At 44.8% G+C, this 15,569-nt stretch overlaps 1 long non-coding RNA gene across 1 annotated transcript; it reads right to left on the bottom strand.

Annotated features, from left to right (window-relative positions):
• Positions 1-289: 289 nt before the first annotated feature.
• On the bottom strand, positions 290-1,702 carry LOC132885988 (uncharacterized). Its single transcript, XR_009654653.1, has 2 exons — positions 1,624-1,702; positions 290-1,448 (listed from the first exon to the last, which is right to left on the bottom strand). It is a non-coding gene; the product is annotated as an uncharacterized LOC132885988 (long non-coding RNA).
• Positions 1,703-15,569: the final 13,867 nt, after the last annotated feature.

Raw genomic sequence — 15,569 nt, 5'->3', positions numbered from 1 at the left:
ATTTACACCTACGGTCAATTTAGAGTCACCAATTAGCCTAACCTGCATGTCTTTGGACTGTGGGGGAAACCAGAACACCTGGAGGAAACCCACACGGAGACGAGGAGAACATGCAAACTCCACACAGAAAGGCCCTCGCCAGCCACGGGGCTCGAACCCAGGACCTTCTTGCTGTGAGGTGACAGTGCTAACCACTACACCACCATGCCGCCCTAACTTTTGAATATAAACAACAAAATCTATACCCTGCTTAGTGTCAAGGGTGGAAACAAAACACAAACAGGAGATCTTGCAATAAAACTGTAACTGTATTTAAGTTTAACAATGTGCCCATGTCTTTGTAATCACATTCCTTTGAACATTTGCACAACATTTACAGTAAACAATGACTGCAATTTACGTATATTGGCTTGTTTGTTCGCACAAATATTAGTAAGACAAATAAATCACAAGTGTTAGACAAAAAAAAAATTGATATAAAATAAACAAGCACAAGCTCCTATGATTAATTTGCTGACAAATAAAAGAAATGTTAACAATTCTGTCATATCTGGTAAGCATAGACAGTTGGCTGCATATAGTAATCTATTTATTATTATACATATATTATACTGTGATTATCAGGCAAGAGTTAATACAGTGATGTGGCTTCTAAGATCAGTATTACAGTTAATACCCAGTCATGAGCAAATATGCACTAATTGGATTCGATCACTTCACACACAAACTCATATTTGATTACAAGGAAGGGAGTCACAGCAAGTGTTACTGTTTCATTGGCATGAGGCTATTTTTTTTGTATAAATCCTTCAGACCATATCAAGTTAATAATTCAGATGATTATGTAAAGTGGGTTAAGGGTGTTGATAGCAATGTGAGGATTAAAAGGGTGAGATTAAGACTCACAAACTGTGCCCGGTTCAGAGAATATGGATTCTTGCAGTCTGGGTTTCTGCTGTCTGGTCCATCATTATATGGATTGGGTTCAAAATGCACTGGACGGCAGTAACCCTGGATCTCATTACAAGCCAGTAAAAGATACTTCTTCTCTGGGGTGACTCTGTATACGACACAGTTGTTGTCCACAAAGACAGTCGTGAAGGTGAACTCCTGTTTGCTAACACACAGGTTATCCCTGTACGTTTTACCTCCTGAAGGAGAGCAGACGTTGTCCACTCGTTGTTTCTGGGTGAAGGGGATAAAGGACTGAACTGGTCGATCACATGTCCCTATTTGCCTAATAAATGCTTGCCACTGGTTTTGGTCAAGGGTTTTTGGGGCATCGGAACGTACATGCTTATTCAGGAAATTCTCATAAGCATACTCCTTGGCAGAATACACGCAGGGATAAAAGCTGTTCTCTGAAGAATTAGTATCCACTGTATTAGCAAGAAGTAACCAGAAGAAAAGGTGTAGCACAATGTAGAAGAACATTATGGGTCTGAAATCTGAAAAAGAAATAAATGACCAGAATGATTTTCCCTTTTTTCTTCCTTCCTTATTTTGTTTACTCACATTTTAACACAGTATAGTATATTCAGCTGTTAAATTTTGTCTGTTTTGTTAATAGCATTTTACAAATAGAAGCTTTAGGAAAAACAACAAAAGAAAGAAGTACATTACCAGTGTAGAGTGATACTTAGACGAAGTAGCTCTGTCTTGCTAGATGTGCTGCCTGACCATTAATGTCCTCTTGACCACTTGGCTCCTTTCACTTTCCATTTCACTATACTTTGGATTACGTCTGGTGTTTTTAAAAGGCCTACTTCCTCTTATCAGAGTCTAATGTTTAAGCCTGTGTGCTATTGTCAGGGTGCAAGCACTTACATATGCAGATGCAGGGGAGAGCGGGTGTGTTCCAAACTGGCAGCCAAATCCAAATCGTGATCCAGAAGATAAAATCAGTGTTATACACAAGTATCTCAAGTCTCACGCATTGAGCGTGACAGTCACGCTTTTCAGTCTTTTGTCACGCACTCCCGCCACACGTTGTATTTCTCACGCTGAAAAAAAATTATAATATAAATAGAGTGCTCTGAGATGATGCTAAAAATAGTAACACTGCGGTCTGCGCGGCCATCTTGGAAGTCACTCGCTCCAGAGCGCTCATAGAGTACACATCATAGAGTACACATTCACCGATTAGTTTCCGCGTTAGAGGGCTTAGAAGCTTGGAAGAATTTAGACATCTGAAGTGATGGAGCACTACTGTGAAAGTTTGGATAAGCAGGCTCGGGAGCGTTATGCTGAGAAGGTACGTTTCATTGGGAATGTAGATCCATACACTGTTAGTGAGAAGGAATGGAAAGCTGACCCCAGCTTGTTGCCGCATGTGACATACATCGATCTTGTGAACTATCTAGTGTTTCACCCAAGTCCATTTTGTGAACTAAAGGATTTCCAGAACTACAAGAGTATGGAAGCCAAAATCTAAATAATGTTTGAAAAACTATTATGATTACTTTAGTCAGTGAATAAAATGTAGGCCTAGTATGTAACTTGTACTAACAGCATGTGTACATAAACATTACTAGGCCTAGATCTTAAATGCCATTTGATGCAACAATGCACTGCAGTAGACATAAGCTACCTAATGTGACAAATATATCCATTAATCATTGCTGAAAGGACATAGAAAAGATAATAGTTTGTATCACATTTATTTTAGTAACTATGAAATTCAAGACAATTTAAACTACCTGTCACAAAGTGATCAGAACAAATCCGGATACAGTCAAGTTGTCCTAAATTTGATCGGTTAATGGCAGCCAGCCACTGTCGTCTCCTCCGCTCGCTTTTCTCCTGTGCTGCAATTCCCGGGTTAGTCACGACTTTAGGGAGTCTGTGGAAGCTTTTGCCACCCTTTTCCCCCCGGCTACTACAGCCAACAATGACACACGTATCTGGCATTGTCACTCCTTTTTGCTTCGCTGAACAACAACAATGCACTGACACAGCGACCTTTGACTTCCAATATGGCCGCCGCTGGGTTCGCGCTGACCTCGAAGCACTCTATTTCTCTGGCGCGCCGCTATTGCTATGGAAACGGCAGGAAACAAGCGCGTCTCCCATGAGTCGAGCCTGCCACTTACCAGCCAATCAAAAAAGGAAAAGGGTGGGGCTACACAATAGCCAATCAGAAGCACTATTGTATCTGGGTCGATAACGCAACAACCAATGAGAAAAGCATTGTTATCCCAGGAATTGTTCACGTGATTCTGCTACAACCATCTTCTGAAAGTTTTGTTCAGTGGACACCATGAGGATGAGCTCCGAGCAGCACAGAGACCAGAGGAAGACATACCGGTATCCTGTTTTAATGTTACAACAAATTCACAACTTGTTTGACACAAGAAATGACAACTTGCCTGCTGTGAGAGAATGTTGCCCAGATAATTCGCATGGACATGGTAAGGTTTTACAGGAGCTGAGCTGTATTGCACCTGTTTAAATGATCCCCTGGCGAGCAGCTCCACTTGTTCACAGGCAATAATAGACGCTGGTCAGTAATAATAACAGCGACACTAACGTGTGTTTAAAGCAGCATGTGAATACCAGTAAGAGTGAAGACTTTTTTTTTATTTGTCAGCAGTTATGAAAGACCCGTTTGTGAAAGATTAAGTTTTTATTGTTCATAATATAGAAACTGCGTGACTCCAGGGGAAGATATAGGGAAGAGGAAAGTCCAACTATTACAGATTACAGGATCCAACATCCTTTGACGTTGAGGAGTTTTGGGGAAGAATGTCCTCAAAAAAGAACAAAGTAAGAATTTTTTTTGCACACAACATGACTTGCTCATTATTAAGATAAAAGGAAAACATTTAAGTAATAGAGGCCCTTGGTTCCTTTTTCAAAGGTGACTGGCTTGAACCAATTTGGGAGGTTATCAAAGATAACAACCTTGGTTTTGGTGCTTCCTCATTCAAATGCTGATGCCGAGAGGGTATTTTCAATGGTCAGTCTGAACAAAACCTCAACCCGAAACAGCTCATCTTTGGACGGGACATTGGCCTCTATCATGACCCTGAAAATGGCTGGACTTGAGCCGAACTGTTTTAAGTGGGAGCCAACAACACAAATGATGAAGGACTCCAAAAAGGCAACAAACACTTACAATAAACAACACCAGTCATAATCTCTCTCTCTCTCTCTCTGCTCTCTCACACACACATACACTTATTTCAATACACGGAAATTGAATAAAGACTTTGTATTTGGTTGAATTGTCAGTGCTGTGTGTTTATCCTTTCTTCTGCAAGTCTGAGCAGTTATTAATAACAGCAACACTAATAATAATATTATTAATGAAAGACCCCCATTCCTGCGACCCATCCAACCGGCCCCCCCAACTGGGGGGGGGGGGGGGGTTGTTCACTCTTGCCTGCATTCAAAACTTGAGAGCCCTGGTTATACAAGGGTCAGTCAATGTGCGAATGGAATATCAAAGAGTAAACTAAAGTCAAGGTCGTAAAAAACAGAAACAAGGTCAGAGTCATGGGAATTCTACAACTGGAAACAATGGCTTGGTACAATCAGGTGCTAAACGCTGAGCGATACTTCGCAAAGTCTGTCTGAGTCATGCTTAAATAAAGAGGCTGATTAGTGGGAATCTAGGAACAGGCGTGTCATCAGTACTTGGGGAGAAGGGGCACTGTGGTACTTGGGAATTGTAGTCCATCACAGCCATGTTTGGAGGCCGCTCTGAACTGAGATTTTCCATGCTATTACTGACAGCTAAGCCAGTATCAGTAAGACAGCAAAAGTTATAGGATATTGCATATGGTACATGTTCACTGAGGTTTCACAGCCCTTTCTGAAACTGGAGTTACAGACCTCTTCTGAACAGCGTTCCCATCTTTTGTTTCCATCACACTGAAGAGACAATGACTATTTATGGTAAACAACAAACGTGTTTGTTACATGTTAAATTAAATGTTCCCTTATGGGTTGAGAAAATTGTCCTATTGCTTAAGCAAAATAAAGGATTTAATAACCTTCTTGGATTAACTATAAAATGCATTGTCACAAAGATGAAACCAGGGCTATTTTTCAAAGCTCATGAAAAGTTTACTTTTTAGAGATGCGTGGTTCCCACAGGACAGTGATGCTACAAACATATGATGATCTTATAGAATATGATGCTTTACTGTAGATTAAATGACCCAATAGTATATAAAGTAATTAAAATGAGCTCAACCTTAAACATCTACAGCAGTAAAATGCAACATACACATTCATGCAACAATAATATTCATCCAAATGCATCATACTGTACAACCCGGATTCCAAAAAAGTTGGGACAAAGTACAAATTGTAAATAAAAACGGAATGCAATAATTTACAAATCTCAAAAACTGATATTGTATTCACAATAGAACATAGACAACATATCAAATGTCGAAAGTGAGACATTTTGAAATTTCATGTCAAATATTGGCTCATTTGAAATTTCATGACAGCAACACATCTCAGAAAAGTTGGGACAGGGGCAATAAGAGGCTGGAAAAGTTAAAGGTACAAAAAAGGAACAGCTGGAGAACCAAATTTCAACTCATTAGGTCAATTGGCAATAGGTCATTAACATGACTGGGTATAAAAAGAGCATCTTGGAGTGGCAGCGGCTCTCAGAAGTAAAGATGGGAAGAGGATCACCAATCCCCCTAATTCTGCGCCGACAAATAGTGGAGCAATATCAGAAAGGAGTTCGACAGTGTAAAATTGCAAAGAGTTTGAACATATCATCTACAGTGCATAATATCATCAAAAGATTCAGAGAACCTGGAAGAATCTCTGTGCGTAAGGGTCAAGGCCGGAAAACCATACTGGGTGCCCGTGATCTTCAGGCCCTTAGACGGCACTGCATCACATACAGGCATGCTTCTGTATTGGAAATCACAAAATGGGCTCAGGAATATTTCCAGAGAACATTATCTGTGAACACAATTCACCGTGCCATCCACTGTTGCCAGCTAAAACTCTATAGTTCAAAGAAGAAGCCGTATCTAAACATGATCCAGAAGCGCAGACGTCTTCTCTGGGCCAAGGCTCGTTTAAAATGGACTGTGGCAAAGTGGAAAACTGTTCTGTGGTCAGACGAATCAAAATTTGAAGTTCTTTATGGAAATCAGGGATGCCGTGTCATTCGGACTAAAGAGGAGAAGGACGACCCAAGTTGTCATCAGCGCTCAGTTCAGAAGCCTGCGTCTCTGATGGTATGGGGTTGCATTAGTGCGTGTGGCATGGGCAGCTTACACATCTGGAAAGACACCATCAATGCTGAAAGGTATATCCAGGTTCTAGAGCAACATATGCTCCCATCCAGACGACGTCTCTTTCAGGGAAGACCTTGCATTTTCCAACATGACAATGCCAAACCACATACTGCATCAATTACAACATCATGGCTGCGTAGAAGAAGGGTCCAGGTACTGAACTGGCCAGCCTGCAGTCCAGATCTTTCACCCACAGAAAACATTTGGCGCATCATAAAACGGAAGATACGACAAAAAAGACCTAAGACAGTTGAGCAACTAGAATCCTACATTAGACAAGAATGGGTTAACATTCCTATCCCCAAACTTGAGCAACTTGTCTCCTCAGTCCCCAGACGTTTACAGACTGTTGTAAAGAGAAAAGGGGATGTCTCACAGTGGTAAACATGGCCTTGTCCCAACTTTTTTGAGATGTGTTGTTGTCATGAAATTTAAAATCACCTCATTTTTCTCTTTAAATGATACATTTTCTCAGTTTAAACATTTGATATGTCATCTATGTTCTATTCTGAATAAAATATGGAATTTTGAAACTTCCACATCATTGCATTCCGTTTTTATTTACAATTTCAAGTCAAGTCAACTTTATTGTCAAATATGCTATACGTGCTCGACATACTTTGTCCCAACTTTTTTGGAATCGGGGTTGTATATAGAGGATATCACATGGTTGCACAAAGATATGAAGTTTATCTTTGAGTGATGAACATATTTCATGAGTGAGTGAAGCGAACAAGTGATATATTTTTCAACACAAGAAGATAAACTTCATATCTTCATGCCACCGTGTAATATTCTTTATATTATATGGGCACATCCACAAAAAATACACAAGTTAATCAAAAGAATTTTAATTTTGAACCGGTTCGCCATATTGACAACGCATGTCAAGTCAGTGGGAAAACACAAGTGATATCATCTGAGTGAAATATCAGAAAATGTTATACATACAGGACACTTTTTGATGGAATAAAAACATGTATTCTATTCCCCTCTAGTGGGTTTCATTCATTTGGTTTGATAGTATGCAATATTGTTAACATATCGCTTATCTTGCATGTATTATGCCACTCTACCCAATCGAAAATGAGCGCGCAATATTGCAACAATATTAACAATCAACAGTGTAATGATATTGGGTCATTCCATGCCAAATCAACAAGAGGTTATGCTCGACCATCTCAGATTTTAATGAAATTTGGAGGGCTCAGAGATACTATTAAAAGAAGTTAATCCCCAAAACTTGAGCTTCCTATCACCAATAGTTTCAGAGATACAGGCATTTGAATTTTTTGATTTTTTTGTTTTTTGCTCAAAACATACATATTTCAAAGTGCAATATAATCTTTATTATGCAAGATAGAAACCTAAAATTTTGCACAGAGAGACTCAATGTCTTGTACTACAAGCTTCAACTTAGAATTTCAATGGTCATTGTATATTAGATGGTGATTTTAACAAGGAAATTAAAAAGACAAATTTGCATTTTTTGCATTTTTAACTCATTCTGGAAGCTTGCCTGTGGCAGTAATGCTTAAACTAAGAATGTTATTCAAATTTACACAGAAATATCTACCAATTTCAGTTTTACCAAGTCTCCACTATTCCTAGTTTGTCTGTAATAGGGTTTTGAAATTCGCCGATTTCTAAAACATGCCATTTTCAGTAGCAAGAAATCCAATGTGGGATAGCAGTTAGGAACTTGTAAATTTTTTTCAGTAATCCCCAAGACCCATATTTTATATTTCCAAATTTTTGTTCTGTGTCTCTCAAGTATTTTTAAACTACAGGGGTTTAAAAAATCCATTTTCACCAAATTCGAATTTTTGATATATTTTCATATAACTGATATTTGAGGGTTAATAAATGCTTCAATAAGGCTCAAGTAGGTTAGGAGACATGTTTCTTCCTCAATTTTAAATAAAATTTCAATTAATGCTCAGTGTTAATTATTTGTAAATTGATTTTAATCTAAGACTGTGTAACATTAGCAATCAATGACCAGCTATTGTGTACCAGTCAACAGCCAGCCTTATCAATATCAACACAGCACAATAGGTGACCTTTGATACCAGAACAGGTGGCTCATATCTTATAGTTTTAGAGTCTGTAAACTGCATACTTGTTCAGTGTGGCAGCGGGGGCGTGGTCAAGCGCCGGTCTGTGACAGGAGGGCGGAGTCAGGGAAGGTAAGTGGCAGAATCACTTCACCTGAGAGCAATTAACCTGTGTTTGTGTGTCTTCCCAGCAACCACGCTCTATATAAGGAGAGAGAGAGCAGAGGAAGTGAGCTCTCTCCCGCACCAGACGACTTGTGTGTGCTCGTGTGTGTCTGGGTGACTGAGAGTGTGTTTGACTGAAAAGTGAAACAATAAATAGTTTTTGGAACTCAGTTCTGTCCTGCCGTACTTCTGTGCTCCACCCACCTGCTCTGACCGCTACAGTGGTGCCGAAACCCGGGAACTGGAGCACAGCAGCCTCAGAGCCCCATGGAGTCCTCCCCGTTTGCTGAACTAGTCCACGCCCTTGCCACGGCCCAGCAAAGCCAGCACCAGGCACTACTCACCCTCCGAAAGGAGCAAGAAGAGCGGTTCGAGGCCCTGGTGTTGGCCCAACAAGAAGATCGACAGGCGTTCCGGCACCTCCTCGCGTCGGCGGGGTCCACCAGCGCTCCTACTGCGGGCCCGTCTCCCCTCACTGTCACCAAGATGGGCCCGCAGGATGACCCCGAGGCGTTCATCACGCTCTTTGAGCAAGTCGCCGAAGCCTCGGGGTGGCCGATGGAGCAGCGCGCGGCGCGCCTCCTCCCCCTGCTCACGGGAGAAGCACAGCTGGCCGCGCTACAGCTCCCCGCCGACCGCCGGCTGGCCTACGCGGACCTCCGCCGGGCCGTCCTCCAGCGCATGGGGCACACTCCAGAACAGCAGCGCCAGCGCTTCCGCGCGCTGCGCTTGGAGGAAGTCGGCCAGCCGTTCGCGTTTGGCCAGCAGCTCCGGGACGCCTGCTGGCGGTGGCTGAGGGCCAACAACCGCGATGCCGAAGGAATCCTCGACCAGGTGGCACTGGAACAGTTCGTCGCTCGCTTGCCAGCAGGAACTGCGGAGTGGGTCCGGTGCCACCGCCCGGCGTCGCTGGATCAGGCAGTCGAGCTGGCGGAGGACCATTTGGCGGCTGTCCCAGCGGCAGGACGGCAGAAGACATCTTCTCTTCTCTCCTCTTCTCTCTCTCTCTCTCCCCCTCCTCCTGTGTCCCGTCCTCGCCCCATTCCCCCACCGCGGAGGCGGGGGCTGGCCCCACCCCAGCCGGCCCGCCGCACCCGCGGTGCCCTCCCGTTTCTCCCTTCTGTGTCTGTCTCTCCCCCACCTCAGGTGAGTGAACCCCAGATCACCGGTGCAGAGGGAAAGCCCGGGCCGGTTGGCTGGCGCTGCGGGGAGCCGGGCCACCTTCAACAGCAGGGCGCGACAATGGAAGTAGGCACGGTGGTTCGGATCCCTGACGCGCCAGAGGCCGCCCTCGATCGGGCCGGAGCGTATCGCATACCGGTGAGTATCCAAGGGGCTACATATCAGGCGTTGGTGGATTCTGGTTGTAATCAGACCTCAATTCGCCAAAGCCTGGTTTAAAACGAGGCATTGGGGGGAGCACAAGGGGTGAGGGTGTTGTGTGGGCACGGGGATGTTCACAGCTACCCTTTGGTGTCGGTCCACATTATTTTCAGAGGGGAAAAATTTATAGTGAAGGCGGCAGTTAATCCTCGCCTTACCCACTCTTTAATTTTGGGGACTGATTGGCCGGGATTTCAGGGTTTAATGACGTGCCTAGTAGAGAGTGGGTCCTGCCATTTGACAGGGGGAGGTCCCGGTGTCGCTTTGGCGGGAGCAGCTGTCACAGAGCCGTCTACGTCATCTCCGCGTCAGAGTGAGGAGCCGCCGGCCCCTCCTCTCTCTATTGGGGAATCCCTCGTGGATTTCCCATTAGAGCAGTCGCGAGACGAGACTCTGCGGCATGCGTTTGACCAAGTGAGAGTAATCGATGGTCAAACGCTCCCGCCGAACGCCACCCTGTCCTTCCCCTACTTCGCGATTATGAAGGATAGATTATACCGAGTGACGCAGGACACTCAAACTAAAGAGCGAGTCACGCAGCTTTTGATTCCAAAGAGCCGCCGGGAATTGGTATTCCAGGCGGTGCACTTTAATCCCATGGCTGGACACTTAGGGCAGGATAAAACACTAGCCTGAATAATGGCCCGATTCTATTGGCCGGGGATTCGCGGCGATGTTCGTAGGTGGTGTACGGCATGCCGCGAATGCCAGTTAGTAAATCCAGCGGCCATTCCAAAAGCGCCTTTGCGCCCTCTACCGTTAATCGAGACCCCGTTTGAGAGAATTGGGATGGATCTCGTCGGGCCATTAGATCGGTCAGCACGAGGGTACCGCTTTATATTAGTTCTGGTGGACTATGCAACGCGATACCCGGAAGCAGTGCCTCTGCGCAATATCTCAGCACGCAGTATTGCAGAGGCACTCTTCCGTGTCATCTCCCAAGTTGGAATCCCGAAAGAGATTCTGACTGACCAAGGCACTACGTTTATGTCACGAACACTGCGCGAACTGTATGGGTTATTGGGGATTAAGCCGATCCGCACCAGCGTATATCACCCACAAACGGACGGTTTAGTGGAACGGTTCAACCGCACCCTCAAAAATATTATTAAGAAATTCGTAAGTGAGGATGCACGTAATTGGGATAAGTGGCTCGAACCCTTGCTGTTCTCAGTGCGAGAGGTCCCCCAAGCCTCCACGGGGTTCTCCCCGTTCGAATTATTATATGGGCGTAAGCCGCGCGGCATCCTGGACGTGCTGCGGGAAAATTGGGAGGAGGGACCTTCACAAAGTAAAAACGAAATTCAGTACGTTATGGACCTGCGCGCAAAACTCCACACGCTCACCCACCTAACTCAGGAGAATTTGCGGCAGGCCCAGGAACGGCAAACCCGCCTGTACAACAAGGGTACGCGCCTTAGAGAGTTCACACCGGGAGATAAAGTACTCGTACTGTTGCCCACGTCGAGCTCCAAATTGATCGCCAAGTGGCAAGGGCCCTTTGAGGTCACACGGCGAGTCGGGGACGTCGACTATGAGGTGAGGCGAACAGACAGGGGTGGGGCGCTACAGATCTACCACCTCAATCTGCTGAAACTCTGGAATGAGGAGGTCCCCGTGGCGTTGGTGTCGGTAGTTCCGGAGAAGGCGGAGCTGGGGCCGGAGGTTCAAAAAGGGACATTGGCATCACGTACCTCTCCGGTCCCCTGTGGAGACCACCTCTCCCCGACCCAACTCACGGAGGTCGCCCAGGTGCAGGCCGAGTTTTCGGATGTGTTCTCGCCCCTGCCCGGTCGCACTAACCTCATAGAACACCACATAGAGACGCCCCCGGGGGTGGTAGTGCGTAGCCGCCCTTACAGGCTACCCGAACACAAAAAAAAGGTGGTTCGGGAAGAACTTCAGGCCATGCTCGAAATGGGCATCGTCGAGGAGTCCCACAGTGACTGGAGCAGCCCGGTGGTCTTGGTTCCCAAGGCCGACGGCTCGGTCCGGTTCTGTGTGGACTATAGAAAAGTCAACGCGGTGTCTAAATTCGACGCGTACCCAATGCCTCGTATTGATGAGCTGCTCGATCGACTAGGCATGGCTCGCTTTTACTCGACACTGGATTTGACGAAGGGATATTGGCAGATCCCCTTGACTCCATTATCCCGGGAGAAAACGGCCTTTTCCACACCGTTCGGCTTACACCAATTTGTCACACTTCCGTTTGGGCTGTTTGGGGCGCCCGCTACGTTTCAGCGGCTGATGGACAGGGTCCTCCGGCCCCACGCCACCTATGCGGCCGCATATTTAGATGATATTATCATTTATAGTAATGACTGGCAGCGGCACCTGCAACACCTGAGGGCCGTCCTTAGGTCGCTGAGGCGGGCGGGACTCACTGCCAACCCAAAGAAGTGTGCAATTGGGCGGGTGGAAGTACGGTATCTGGGCTTCCACTTGGGCAACGGGCAGGTGCGTCCCCAAATTAATAAGACAGCAGCAATTGCGGCCTGCCCGAGGCCCAAGACCAAAAAGGGGGTGAGACAGTTCCTGGGGCTGGCTGGCTACTATCGTAGGTTTATACCTAATTATTCGGACGTCACCAGCCCGCTGACTGACCTCACTAAAAAGGGGGCGCCAGACCCGGTCCAGTGGACGGAGCAGTGTCAGTGGGCTTTCTCTGAGGTAAAGGCTGCACTGTGTGGGGGACCACTTTTACACTCCCCTGACTTCTCTCTCCCTTTTACGTTACAGACGGATGCATCGGACAGAGGGCTGGGGGCCATTTTGTCCCAGCAGGTGGAGGGGGAGGACCGCCCGGTCCTGTACATTAGTCGGAAGCTGTCAGTGCGTGATGGGCGCTACAGCACGATTGAGAAGGAGTGCCTGGCGATCAAGTGGGCGGTCCTCGCCCTCCGTTACTACCTGCTGGGGCGCCCTTTCACCCTCTGTTCGGACCACGCACCCCTCCAGTGGCTCCACCGCATGAAGGATGCCAACGCGCGGATCACCCGTTGGTATCTGGCACTCCAACCCTTCAACTTCAAGGTGGTCCACAGGCCGGGGGCGCAGATGGTCGTGGCGGACTTCCTCTCCCGTCAAGGGGGGGGGGAGTCGGCTGCAGGCCGGACAGGCGCCCGGCCTGAGTCGGGCGGTGGGGGTATGTGGCAGCGGGGGCGTGGTCAAGCGCCGGTCTGTGACAGGAGGGCGGAGTCAGGGAAGGTAAGTGGCAGAATCACTTCACCTGAGAGCAATTAACCTGTGTTTGTGTGTCTTCCCAGCAACCACGCCCTATATAAGGAGAGAGAGAGCAGAGGAAGTGAGCTCTCTCCCGCACCAGACGACTTGTGTGTGCTCGTGTGTGTCTGGGTGACTGAGAGTGTGTTTGACTGAAAAGTGAAACAATAAATAGTTTTTGGAACTCAGTTCTGTCCTGCCGTACTTCTGTGCTCCACCCACCTGCTCTGACCGCTACATTCAGATAACATTATATTGCTTGGATTATATTAAATACATTGTAATACAGAGCACTGAGAAAATTTACCAATGTTATTAACTGAATGTGTTTCTTTGCAAGGATTGGATATTTTGAATAGTTGACTAGGGAATTTAATTGTAGTTGCTTTCTATTTGAGATCAGTAGAAATGAGTTTGTTCTTAGACATCTAGAAATGGCTGAACTTCCTCCCTGTTCTATAGGAATTGGACTAAAGAAAGATTCTGACTGCCATAAACTAACATACAACAGAAATTGTAAGTTAAGTGATTTATATGAAAAATGACTGACTTCTTTAGTTTTTATATATATATTAACTGAAAAATGTGAAATGTTCATATATTATTTAGCTTATTTCAAAATGATAATATTTTTAAAACCATATTTCTGTGACATGAACACAAGTAAAATGTTTCCTTATCTATACAAATCATTTAGTTGTATTTATCAGTCCTTAATCATCAATAAAATGGAAATATCAAAAATTCGAATTTGGAAAAAATTGATTTTTTTAAACACCTGTAGCTCAGAAATACTTGAGAGACACAAAACAAAAACTTGGAAATATAAAATATGGGTCTAGGAGATTACTGAAAAAAATTTACAAGTTCCTAACTGCTATCCCACATTGGAATCCATGCTACTGAAAATGGCATGTTTTAGAAATCAGCGAATTTCAAAACCCTATTACAGACAAACTAGGAATAGTGGAGACTTGGTAAAACTGAAATTGGTAGATATTTCTGTGTAGATTTGAATAACATTCTTAGTTTAAGCATTACTGCCACAGGCAAGCTTCCAGAATGAATTAAAAATGCAAAAAATGCAAATTTGTCTTTTTAATTTCCTTGTTAAAATCACCATCTAATATACAATGACCATTGAAATTCTAAGTTGAAGCTTGTAGTACAAGACATTGAGTCTCTCTGTGCAAAATTTTAGGTTTCTATCTTCCATAATAAAGATTATATTACACTTTGAAATATGTATGTTTTGAGCAAAATGCAAAAAAATCGAAAAATTCAAATGCCTGTATCTCTGAAACCGTTGGAGATAGGAAGCTCAAATTTTGGGGATTAACTTCTTTTAATAGTATCTCTGAGCCTTCCAAATTTCATTGAAATCTGAGATGGTCGAGCATAAATTTGTCAGATATTTGTTGATTTGGCATGGAATGACCCTACTGCATGTTTGTCAAGCCAACATGATGTCACACATCGGAGCTCATGCAAATATCAAATGATGAAACATTTCTGCTGTGCATGCATAGAACCATTTCTTTGTCCTCTGGGAAAGGGAAAGGATGAGGCTAATCCAGTGTTACTGCTAGGATTACAGCTATCCTATAATTAAGCAAATAAATAAATAAACTGAAAATTGAAACTAATGACGTGCTGAACACCCGAAAGGCGACCAGAACTTCATTATATATTCTTCATGCATGTTTACAAGAGAAAAACATACGAACAGACATTGAAAAACTGGAAAAGAGACACATCAGAGACGTAAAACTTCCACGCTAGCGAGCGACTGCGACAATTTGTAAACGAACATGGCCTCCAGATTTGCATCATTAAAAACAGAAATTTTTGAGGGAATTTTGGCTGCCAGTTAGTGCCGTTGTGTGTAGTTGTCGATGTTGACGGGCAGCGTGGTGGTGTAGTGGTGAGCACTGTCGCCTCACAGCAAGAAGGTTCTGGGTTCGAGCCCAGCAGCCAATGGGGGCCCTTCTGTGTGGAGTTTGCACGTTCTTCCCGTGTCTGCGTGGGTTTCCTCCAGGTGCTCCAGTTTCCCCCACAGTTCAAAGACATGTAGTTCGGTTAACATGAGGCAGCCTTGGGCTGAGGTGCTCGTGAGCGAGGCACCTAACCCCCAACTGCTCCCCGGGCGCTGTAGCATGGCTGCCGACTGCTCTGAGTATGTGTGTGTGCTCATTGCTCACTTGTGTGTGTGCATGTATGTGTTCACTGCTTCAGATGGGTTAAATGCAGAGGATGAATTTCACTGTGCTTGAGTGTGCATGTGAGAAAAAAAAAAAGGCTTCTTCTTGATTTAAAAAGTAATGAATTAAATTACTTCAGTATGAGTGAAAAATACTGTGGCGAACGTGCGTGGAAAAAAAAGTCTGGAGACAGAAATCTTAGTTTCTCGTTGTTAGCCTGTGCTACTAGATCTCAATAGCACTGGCTTGACTGCACTAGTGTT

The sequence above is a fragment of the Neoarius graeffei genome, chromosome 5 (assembly GCF_027579695.1).
Source record: "Neoarius graeffei isolate fNeoGra1 chromosome 5, fNeoGra1.pri, whole genome shotgun sequence".
NCBI lineage: Eukaryota > Metazoa > Chordata > Actinopteri > Siluriformes > Ariidae > Neoarius > Neoarius graeffei.
This window is presented reverse-complemented; position numbering and strand designations above follow the sequence as displayed.